Source organism: Ochotona princeps, chromosome 7 (genome assembly GCF_030435755.1).
Source record: "Ochotona princeps isolate mOchPri1 chromosome 7, mOchPri1.hap1, whole genome shotgun sequence".
In the NCBI taxonomy this organism is placed as follows: domain Eukaryota; kingdom Metazoa; phylum Chordata; class Mammalia; order Lagomorpha; family Ochotonidae; genus Ochotona; species Ochotona princeps.
The window spans coordinates 40,846,984-40,856,158 of NC_080838.1; positions in this window are offsets into that span (position 1 = coordinate 40,846,984).

Below are 9,175 nucleotides of genomic sequence, written 5' to 3' on the forward strand. Positions count from 1 at the left end.
GCTGGTTCCCTGAAACAGGACAAGAACACCCTCTTGGCCAGCACCAACCTTGCAAAGCCCTGAGTTCTGCCTGCTCCTGGCGTGCGTGCTCGCTGGAGGCCCGGGCGCATCACTCTGGGAGGCCTGAGAAGGGAGTGATGAACGCTCACGGGGGGCAGAGGGTGGGCTTCGGGAAGAGTTGGCGTTCTAGCTAAGCACTGATGCAGTGACCAACCCAGAAAAGGCAGCAAGAGAGGCGACAGGGGCCATGATGCTGAGTGTGTGCAGAAGCAGGATGACGGCAGAGCAAGGAGTCCACGAAGAACCGCTGGAGACTGGATCTGAAAAGGGAGACCCGGCAGGGAAGTGTCTTTCAAGGTGTAATATGTGCAGATTGCATAATATGGGCGATAAGGAAACACAGAGGATTTTTGCTTAAGCAATCATCAGTCATGTCTTTGGAACTTAGCTGGGATAACAGAAATCTGAGGCACAGCACCTTCGTGGGCTCTGAGGATGGCATCCCGGTGAGAGGTTGTGAGGGCCTGAGACAGATTTGGGGAACAGGGACAGCAGAGAGGGGCGTAGGAAGGGAAAGATTGTAAAAGATCTGTTTGGCGGCCTGCTCAGTGCCGCAGCGGCTAATCTGCTACAAGTGCTGGCATTCTGTGTGGGCACTGCTTCATGTCCCAGTTGCTCCACTTCTGATCTGCCTCTCTGCTTGTGGCCTGGAGCCTAGAGCCCCTGTGCCCACATGGGAGACCAGGAAGAAACTCCTGACTCCCAGCTTCCCATCCACTCAGCTGTGGTCATTTGGGGAATGAACCAGCAGACAGAAAACCTCTTTCTTTAGCTCTCCTCCTGCCTTTCAAATAAAACTAATAAGATAAACAGAGCCTTAAAAATCGAGACTTTCTACAGATAGCTTCAGTAGATATGAGGGGGAAAAGGGATGCTTTACAAGCAGAGGGCTCTGATGAAACACTGTTGATTCTAAGGCGGGGGAGAAGCTGGTCCGAGGGCCAGGGCAGAATGGAAGTGTGGGTGGTGTCTGACACCAAGGCAGGGCTGGGACCCCCAACACCCCGACGGCCTGCTCACCTGTCCCCAGTCCCCACCAGCCTCTCCCCGGGAGGCGCAAGGAAAGGACAGCGGAGGGTCGGCCCTCTGCCTGGTGGACACTATTGTTCTGGAAGGACCCACCCGGAAGGGATCTTGGCGCAGCTGGGTAGACAGCCCCTGGAACATGAGAAAGCGGCCCCCTGTTAGGAGAGCCATCCTGGAGGTGGCAGTGGAAGGGGGACAAGCAGAGAAAAATCTACCTACCCACCGATCATACAGCTTCGTTACAGGAAGTTCATAGACTGAAGTTCGAAGAGAGACGGGAGGGAGGGCCAGACGGCTGCCTAGGGACTCACCCACGTGATCAGGAAAGTACTGCAAAATTTATACAGCAAGATCAAAGGGGCAGGGGCCCTGCAATGCCAGCAGAACAACGTGGCTACAGGTCTACTAAGCTGTGAGGTGCAGCATCTGAGACACAGGATCGCGATAAATGCTCATAAATGCTGAAATAATAAATTCTATTAGTTTCACTATCGTGGTGGAAGGAGAAGTGAATTTGAAGTCTTTAAATGATAATATGGGGCCCAGCGCAGTGGCCTGGAGGCTAAAGTCCTTGCCTTGAATGCGCCGGGATCCCATATGGGTGCCAGTTCTAATCCCAGCAGCTCCACTTCCCATCCAGCTCCCTGCCTGTGGCCTGGGAAAGCAGTTGAGGACGGCCCAAGGCCTTGGCCGCTGCACCTGCATGGGAGACCCAGAAAAAGCTCCTGGTTCCTGACTTCGGATCCGCACAGCACTGGCCGTTGCGGCTCACTTGGGGAGTGAATTATCGGATGGAAGATCTTCCTCTCTGTCTCTTCTCTCTGTGTATCTGACTTTGCAATGAAAAATTAATAAATCTTTAAAAAATAAATGATAATATAACACGTGTCCACACAATCCAGTGGATATAAAGAAAGCTGAGGAGGTAATAGAGGGATTTACAAAGACACTAAACTTGGACACATGTGTACAAAACAGAAGAAAATTATGGAAAAGAAGTCATCGAAGATGCTAAAGGGAGGGGGGTGGGAGTAAATAATTGAGCACAGTTGGGGACATAGCCAGAGAGTGAGGGATAGCGCTCAGGAGGGGAGAATTCTACCTTGAAAAAGATTAGAGGTGGACCCAGCACGGTTGCCTAGTAGCTAAAGTCCTCACCTTGCAACCACAGAGATCCCAAATGGGCACCAGTTCATGTCCCAGTGGCCCTGCTTCCCATCCAGCTCCCTGCCTGTGGCCTGGGAAAGCAGTTGAGGACCGCCCAAAGCCTTGGGACCCTGCACCTGCATGGGAGACCCGGACCAAGCTCCTGGCTCCTGGTTCCTGGCTTGGGACTGGCTCAGTTCCGGCTGTTGGGGCCACTTGGGGAGTGAACCAACGGACGGAAGATCTTTCTCTCTGTCTCCTCCTCTCTGTATATCTGACTTTCCAATAAACTGAATCCTCCGACTGCAGTGCCGCAACCCATATGGCATCCATATGGTGCCAGCCTGCCAGCTCCACTTCCCATCCAACTCCCTATTAATGTGCCTGGAAAGGCAGCAGAAGATGTTCCTGGTCCTGGGCCTCTGCACCTACACATGGGCCCAGGATGAAGCTCCTGGCTTTGGCCTGGCCCAGCCATGGCCATTGCAGCCATCTGTGTGGTGAACTGTCAACGAATGATCTGTGTGTAATTCCCTCTCTTTTGCTATAACAAAAAAATCCCTAAAAAAAGATTTGAGCAATCTTTCAAAAACTGGAGAATGGAAAGTTTAGAGATTAAGATGACCAACAAGGATTGGATTAAGTTGTCTCATTCACTCCAGTCTGTAATCCTTCGAAGCAAATGTCACGGATTCCTTCCTTTCTTGAGATGTATGTATGTATGTATGTATTGGAAAGTCAGATTTTACAGAGGGAAGGAGAGAGAAAGAAAAATCTTTCATCCGTTGGTTCACTCCCCAAGTAACCGCACCAGCCAGAGCTGAGCTGATCCCAAGCCAGGAGCCAGGATTGTCTTTGGGGTCTCTCACGTGGGTGCAGGGTCCCAAGGCTTTGGGCCATCCTGGACTGCTTTCCCAGGCCACAGGCAGAGTGCTGGATGGAAGTGGAGTAGCCGTAGCACTAACGGTTCCCGTAAGGGATCCCGGGCGTACAAGGCGAGGATTTAGCCACTAGGCTATGGGCGCCAGGCCCAGTGATTCCTTTTCATTTTTTTCAATCTACTTTTTTTTTTAAAGATTCATTTATCTTTTTATTGCAAAGTGCCGGGCCCTCTACTTCTATTTGAAATGCAGATTTTACATAAAGAGAGGCTGAGAGAGCTTCCCTCTGCTGGTTTACTTTCCAAAGGGCTGCAACAGTGGGAGTCGAGCCAATCAGGAGCCAGGAACTTCTGCGATCTTCCATGTAAGTACAGGAGCCTAAGAACTTGGTTCATCCTTTGCTGCTTTCCCAGGGCATTATCAGAGAGCTGGACTGGAAATGGAGCCACTGGGACACAAAGCGGGTATATGAAATGCTGGCTCTACATGTTGGAGGATTAGCGCTGGCCCCGACTCGTTTTTCAATAGATCTACAGAGCTGGGCAGTGTGCTCCAATGAGAAAGTAGGCCAGCCCCAGCCTCCTGCCTTTGAACTACAGGAAAGAGTTGAGGCATGTGCATTTGACCTAGTGATAAAGACACAGGTTAGGACTCATCGATCAGATATCAGAATGCTTGGGTTCAAGTCCTGGTTGTGCCTATGGGTCCCTCTTCCTGCTAACGCAGAGCCTGGAAGGCAGCAGTGATGGGGCGAGTAGCTGGGTCCCTGACCAACCTGCAGGAGACCTGCACCGAGCTCCCAGCTCCCGGCTTCGCCCTGGCCCAGCCTTGGCTGTTGAGGCATGATGGAGGCACAGAAATGTTCTCTCTTTATGTTTTCTCTCTGGCTTTCTCATTATGCAGTTTCTTTCTTTCTGCCTCTTCGAAATACATCTCATATGCCAAAGAGGGGAAGTAAGTAACCAGAGTCCACATCTGATAGTGTCACATGTTAGGGAACCATTGGGACTGAGAACTGGACTGGGAAGAAGCCAAAAATTTAGGATAGCCATGGGTAACAGTGGATTGGTATAGCACCAGGGATCCAAATTTAAGAAGTACCCACCCATGGAGACAACACAATTTTGGGACTGGCATTCTGGCACAGTGGATTAAGTCAACACCTGCAGTATCAGCATCCTAAATGGGTCCTACTTTATATCCCAGTGGCTCCACTTTCAATCCAGGCCCCTGATAATACACCTAGGAAAGCAGTGGAAGATGCTAAAGTGTTTGGGTCCCTGCCACCCACATGGGAGATCCAGCCTGCTCACCCCCACTTCAGCCAATGGGAAGGGAACCAGCAGAAGGAAGATCCGTGTGTTTGTGACTGTGTCTCCATAACTTCATAGTTCTGCCTTTCAAATAAACAGATCTTTAAAATAAAGAAATTTTTTAAATTTAAAGAAAATTTACAGACCTGTGTATTTTTTTCTGCCCACCAAATTGTAACGCTGCTGATTCCAGCATGTAATTTCTCGCTCTGGCCACAAGGGGGCAGGGGTCCTCCTTCTAGAAATCAACGGTCAGGCACTTTCACCCTTGCCAGAATATACTTTTGATACCTTGAGATTTACAAAATCTGTTCGCAAGCATAATGAAAAGGCAAAGTTATTTAAAAGAAACCGGCCCGAGCGCTATGATCAAATAAGTGCAATTAAACATCCCATAAATGGAAAAGGCTGCTTCCCCCAGCATTCAAGCATATCTTTAAAATGCAAATGGTTTACTCTTTTAATGATGAAAGAAAAATCTTGTGAAAGTATCATTTTCAGATGAATAAAATATCAAACCCAAGAATTTTAAAAATATCTAGCTGGCTTGTAAATCATATAGACTTGTAAAGTTTAAAAAAAGTGAAGAAAAAAATGAAGAAAGTTTATTTGGCAAATTTTGAAAATTGAAACTTTAAAAACAAGTGATTTCTAGTTAAGGTTTTTAAAGATGCTTATAATATTTCATTTTTAATACAGAAATCTAAAAAGAATAAGCAACACAAATGGCCCTTGGCATCACCATACAGATGCTGCATTTTTTAAAAAAAGATTTATTATTTTTATTGGAAAGGCAGATATAAGGAGAGAAGGAGAGACAGAGAGAAAGGTCCTTCATCCTCTGGTTCACTCCCCAAGTGGCCACAATGGCCAGAGCTGAGCTGATCCCAAGCCAGGAGCCAGGATTGTCTTTCTGGTCTCCCACGCGGGTGCAGGGTCCCAAGACATTGTGCCTTCCTCGACTGTTTTCCCAGGCCACAAGCAGGGAGCTGGATGGGAAGTAGAGCATTTGGGATACAAACTGGTGCCCACATGGGATCCCGGTGCATGCAAGGTGAGGACATTAGCTACTAGGTTACTGTGCCGGGCTCAGATGTTATTTTTGAAAAAAAAAAAAATAGTAAGATTACACATTCAGAGTCACAAGTATTGACAGAAGGGAGGAAAAGGCGGTGCTGGGGCAGGGTAGCAAGCCAATCCTGTCGGCAGCTGAGAATCCCACACTGGTGGTCTCTGCTGACATCCTGGGAAAGCAGTTGAATATGTCCCTAGCCTAGGGCCTCTGCAAGCACGTGGGAGATCCCAAAGACGTTCCTGGTTCCTGGCTTTGGATCGACTCAGCTCCAGCTGTTGAAATCATTCGGGAAATGAACCAGCGGATGGAACATCTCTCTGTCTCTTCTCTGTAAACCTGCCTTTCAAAGGAAAATAAATAAGAAAATTAAAAAGAGGCAAAAATAGAAAATCTATGTCACTTCTCCTTTTCTGCTTCTCCCCTTCCCTATTTTTTTCTCCTCCAAAATAATCACTGTTAAGAGATTCTGCCAATTGAGGTAGATTTTTCCTAGGCGTGTTCTACCTTGGGATTAGGAATGGCATTTAAAACAACAGACTTTAATCTTGTCCACGGAATCTGAACCAGAATTCAGGCTGCAGCCCAACGGCACATGTGAAATGTGGCAAGCACCTCAGGACGGGACAGCTGCGTCAGTGGCCAGCCTCGGCGCACCCGGACACAGCACCTGTGAGAGCAAGTCAGCCACCAAAGTGCCTTCTCGCCTCCGGAAGTGATCCTAACAGAGGTGAGCCGTACGGATGCACGTTCCTGCTATCTGCCAGAAGTCCCGGGAAAAAGACCCCGGGTCCACAGGCTGTCTGTGCGGCCCTTCCAAATACACTGAAGTCGGCCTCACAGAACAAAAAGCAAAACCATGAAGCTTCAGAGTGACGGCAGACCCTTGAAGACATGGCTTTGGGCGTACTTGCACACACTGCAAAGTATGTATATATATATATATATACACTGAATAAAAATATCTAAGTTTTGAAGAATGTTGTAAAATATTTCCATATGGACATTATATCAAAGTCCTTTCCCCTCAGTTCAGTTGAAAGGAAATACCCAGAGCATTAGGCCCATCAGAATAGATGTCTCCAGTTGTGGTTTTCAGATGCCCTAACACACTTCTGCCCAGAACTAATCAAATACAGCTTGGCACTTCGGCCCGTGTGTTTCCCTACAAAGAGGGGGAATGAAAAAAAAATAAAACAACTGTGGGTAAAACATGATCTAGGAGGATACCAGTTGACATTTTGGTTTATTGCCAACATTATCACTTCTCTTTAATCATTCCAAATGAGAAGACTCTGCCCTCACCAACCCAATGAGCTGCACCGCCGGGCATCCCGCCCCCCATGCCAGGCCCACTGTGCTGCCCACAACACAGGTCACTCCCTGCCCCTTAGAGCCTCCAAGTTCATGACTATTAACTTCACTTTTAGGGGTGAGGTGACTAACAGAAGGCTTGCTCAGTGACGCCTAATGGCAGATCTATGATTTAAGCCCTCATCTGTCTAATCCCCAATGATCCACATGTTCAACCACATGGATGACAAAGTCCAAATGAAACCCAGTGAGGATCAACCTGGGCATCTTGAAAAGTGAGTCCTAGAAAATTCATATTTCCAGGCTAAATCTCAGAGACTCAGAGGGGTAGATCTTAGAGGGAGCTCAGAGCTCAGGTCTCTAACAACTTGGCAGCAGATTCCTAAGTGGATTTAAGTGTGAGAGCCATTGACTGTAGCATGAGCTCCGATATTTGAAGCCCTGCTGGCGACCCTGCTGGCCGCTGTGGAGACCTGGCAGTCCCCGTGTGTGCCTGTTGGGCTTCTCATTGCCTGTTGACGCTGCGTTTACCTCGAACAGGGTGGTCTACGGAGCCAAAGAGATCAAGTACCAGCTTCACCTACTGGAAATTCCTTCCACAGAAGACAATCTTTCAATTCACCTTCAGGAATTTTTTGTTATGCTTTTGTTTAAGTTTCACTTTATTTGCAGGAAAGAGAGAAGGAGCTACACAAACGGAGAGGGATCCTCCTTCCACTGGTTGATTTCTTTCTCCAACTGCCTCAACAGCTAGGACTGGGCCAGGCCGAAGCCAGGAGCCAGGAATCAGGTGTCCTATGGGACACAGGTGGCAACAAGTTTTTGAGTTGTTGTCTGTCGCTTCCCTGGATGCAGAGTAGTAGGAAGCCAGAATGGAAAGTGGAGCTAGGACACATATGCTGGCACTCTCATGGCAGATACAGGAGTGCCAAATGTCCAAGATGCCATCATGAACTTAAAAACCAGGCCCGGCGCAATAGCATAGTGGTTAAAGTCCTCGCCTTGAATGCACCGGGATCCCATATGGTCGCCGGTTCTAATCCCAGCGGCTCCACTTTCCATCCAGCTCCCTGCTTAGGGCCTGGGAAAGCAGTCAAGGACAGCCCAAAGCCTTGAGACCCTGTACCCACATGGGAGAGCTGGAGGATGATCTGGGCTCCTGGCTCCGGACTGGCGCAGCACCGGCCGTTGTGCTCACTTGGGGAGTGAACCATCAGATGGAAGATCTTCCTCTCTCTCTCCTCCCCTCTGTATATCTGCCTTTGCAACATAAATAAGTAAGTAAGTAAGTAAGTAAGTAAGTAAGTAAATAAATAAATAAATAAATAAATAAATAAATAAATAAAAGTAAAAGGGCTGGCACAGTGACTCAACAGACTAATCCTCCACCTGTCAGCATCAGTATCCCATATGGGCACCAGTTCATGTCCCAGCTGCTCCACTTCCAATCCAGTGCTCTGCTTATAGCCTGGAAAGTAGCAGAGGATGATTCTAGTACTTGGGCCCCTGCATCCATCCTGGGACTTGGAAGAGGCTCCTGGCCCAGCTCAGCTCTGGCCGTTGCAGTCTTTCAGAGAGTGAACCAGCAGGCGGGAGATCTTTCTCTGTCTCTCTCCTTCTCTCTATAAATCTGCCTTTCCAAAAAAAAAAATGTTTTGCTAAAAAATGATAACCCATTACAAGCCAAAACATAGATGCCCCTTAAAGGGATACACTGGCTTATAGTCACACAATATGTTCTGAGATTAAGCTTCGAGGAGAGGTAAAAAGCGAACTAGAACTAACATTTGCTAGTTACCTACTAGTTCTTATAACAGCCTAACAAGATAACCTGTTTGTCACTCCATTTTGAAGGCTCCTGTTCACAAACACAAACTCAGAGCTTTAGTAACTTCTCCAGGCTCCACAGAGTCAAAGCAATGCAGCCCGCTCGGACCACCATGCTCCATCCTGTTGGTAAGGAGAGGGAGTCAGCCGGCCGCGGGTCAGCCCCCGCATACTGCATGGTATACATGTGGTGCACAGCTAATGTTTGTTGAATGAATTCATGTGAATTCTTCAAGCCATCAAAGGGAATTTTCTAAAGGATAAAAATGGGCTTACAACACTTTGATGTCGTCCAATTACCCGTTGCCGTGATTCTCAGACTTGTTCAGAGAGCTGAGCTCTGAGAGATTGCGCTGCTCTTGGCAGAATACGCTAGATTTATATATTATGCCACAAATTAATGTATTGTTAATCAGATTTTGTGTGAATAATATCCTGCATCAAAGATTGAACAAAAATGTAAATCAGCAAATTCACTCATACATTTACATTTTTTCCTAAAAATTGAGAATCTTAGATTACCATGCAGAAGATCA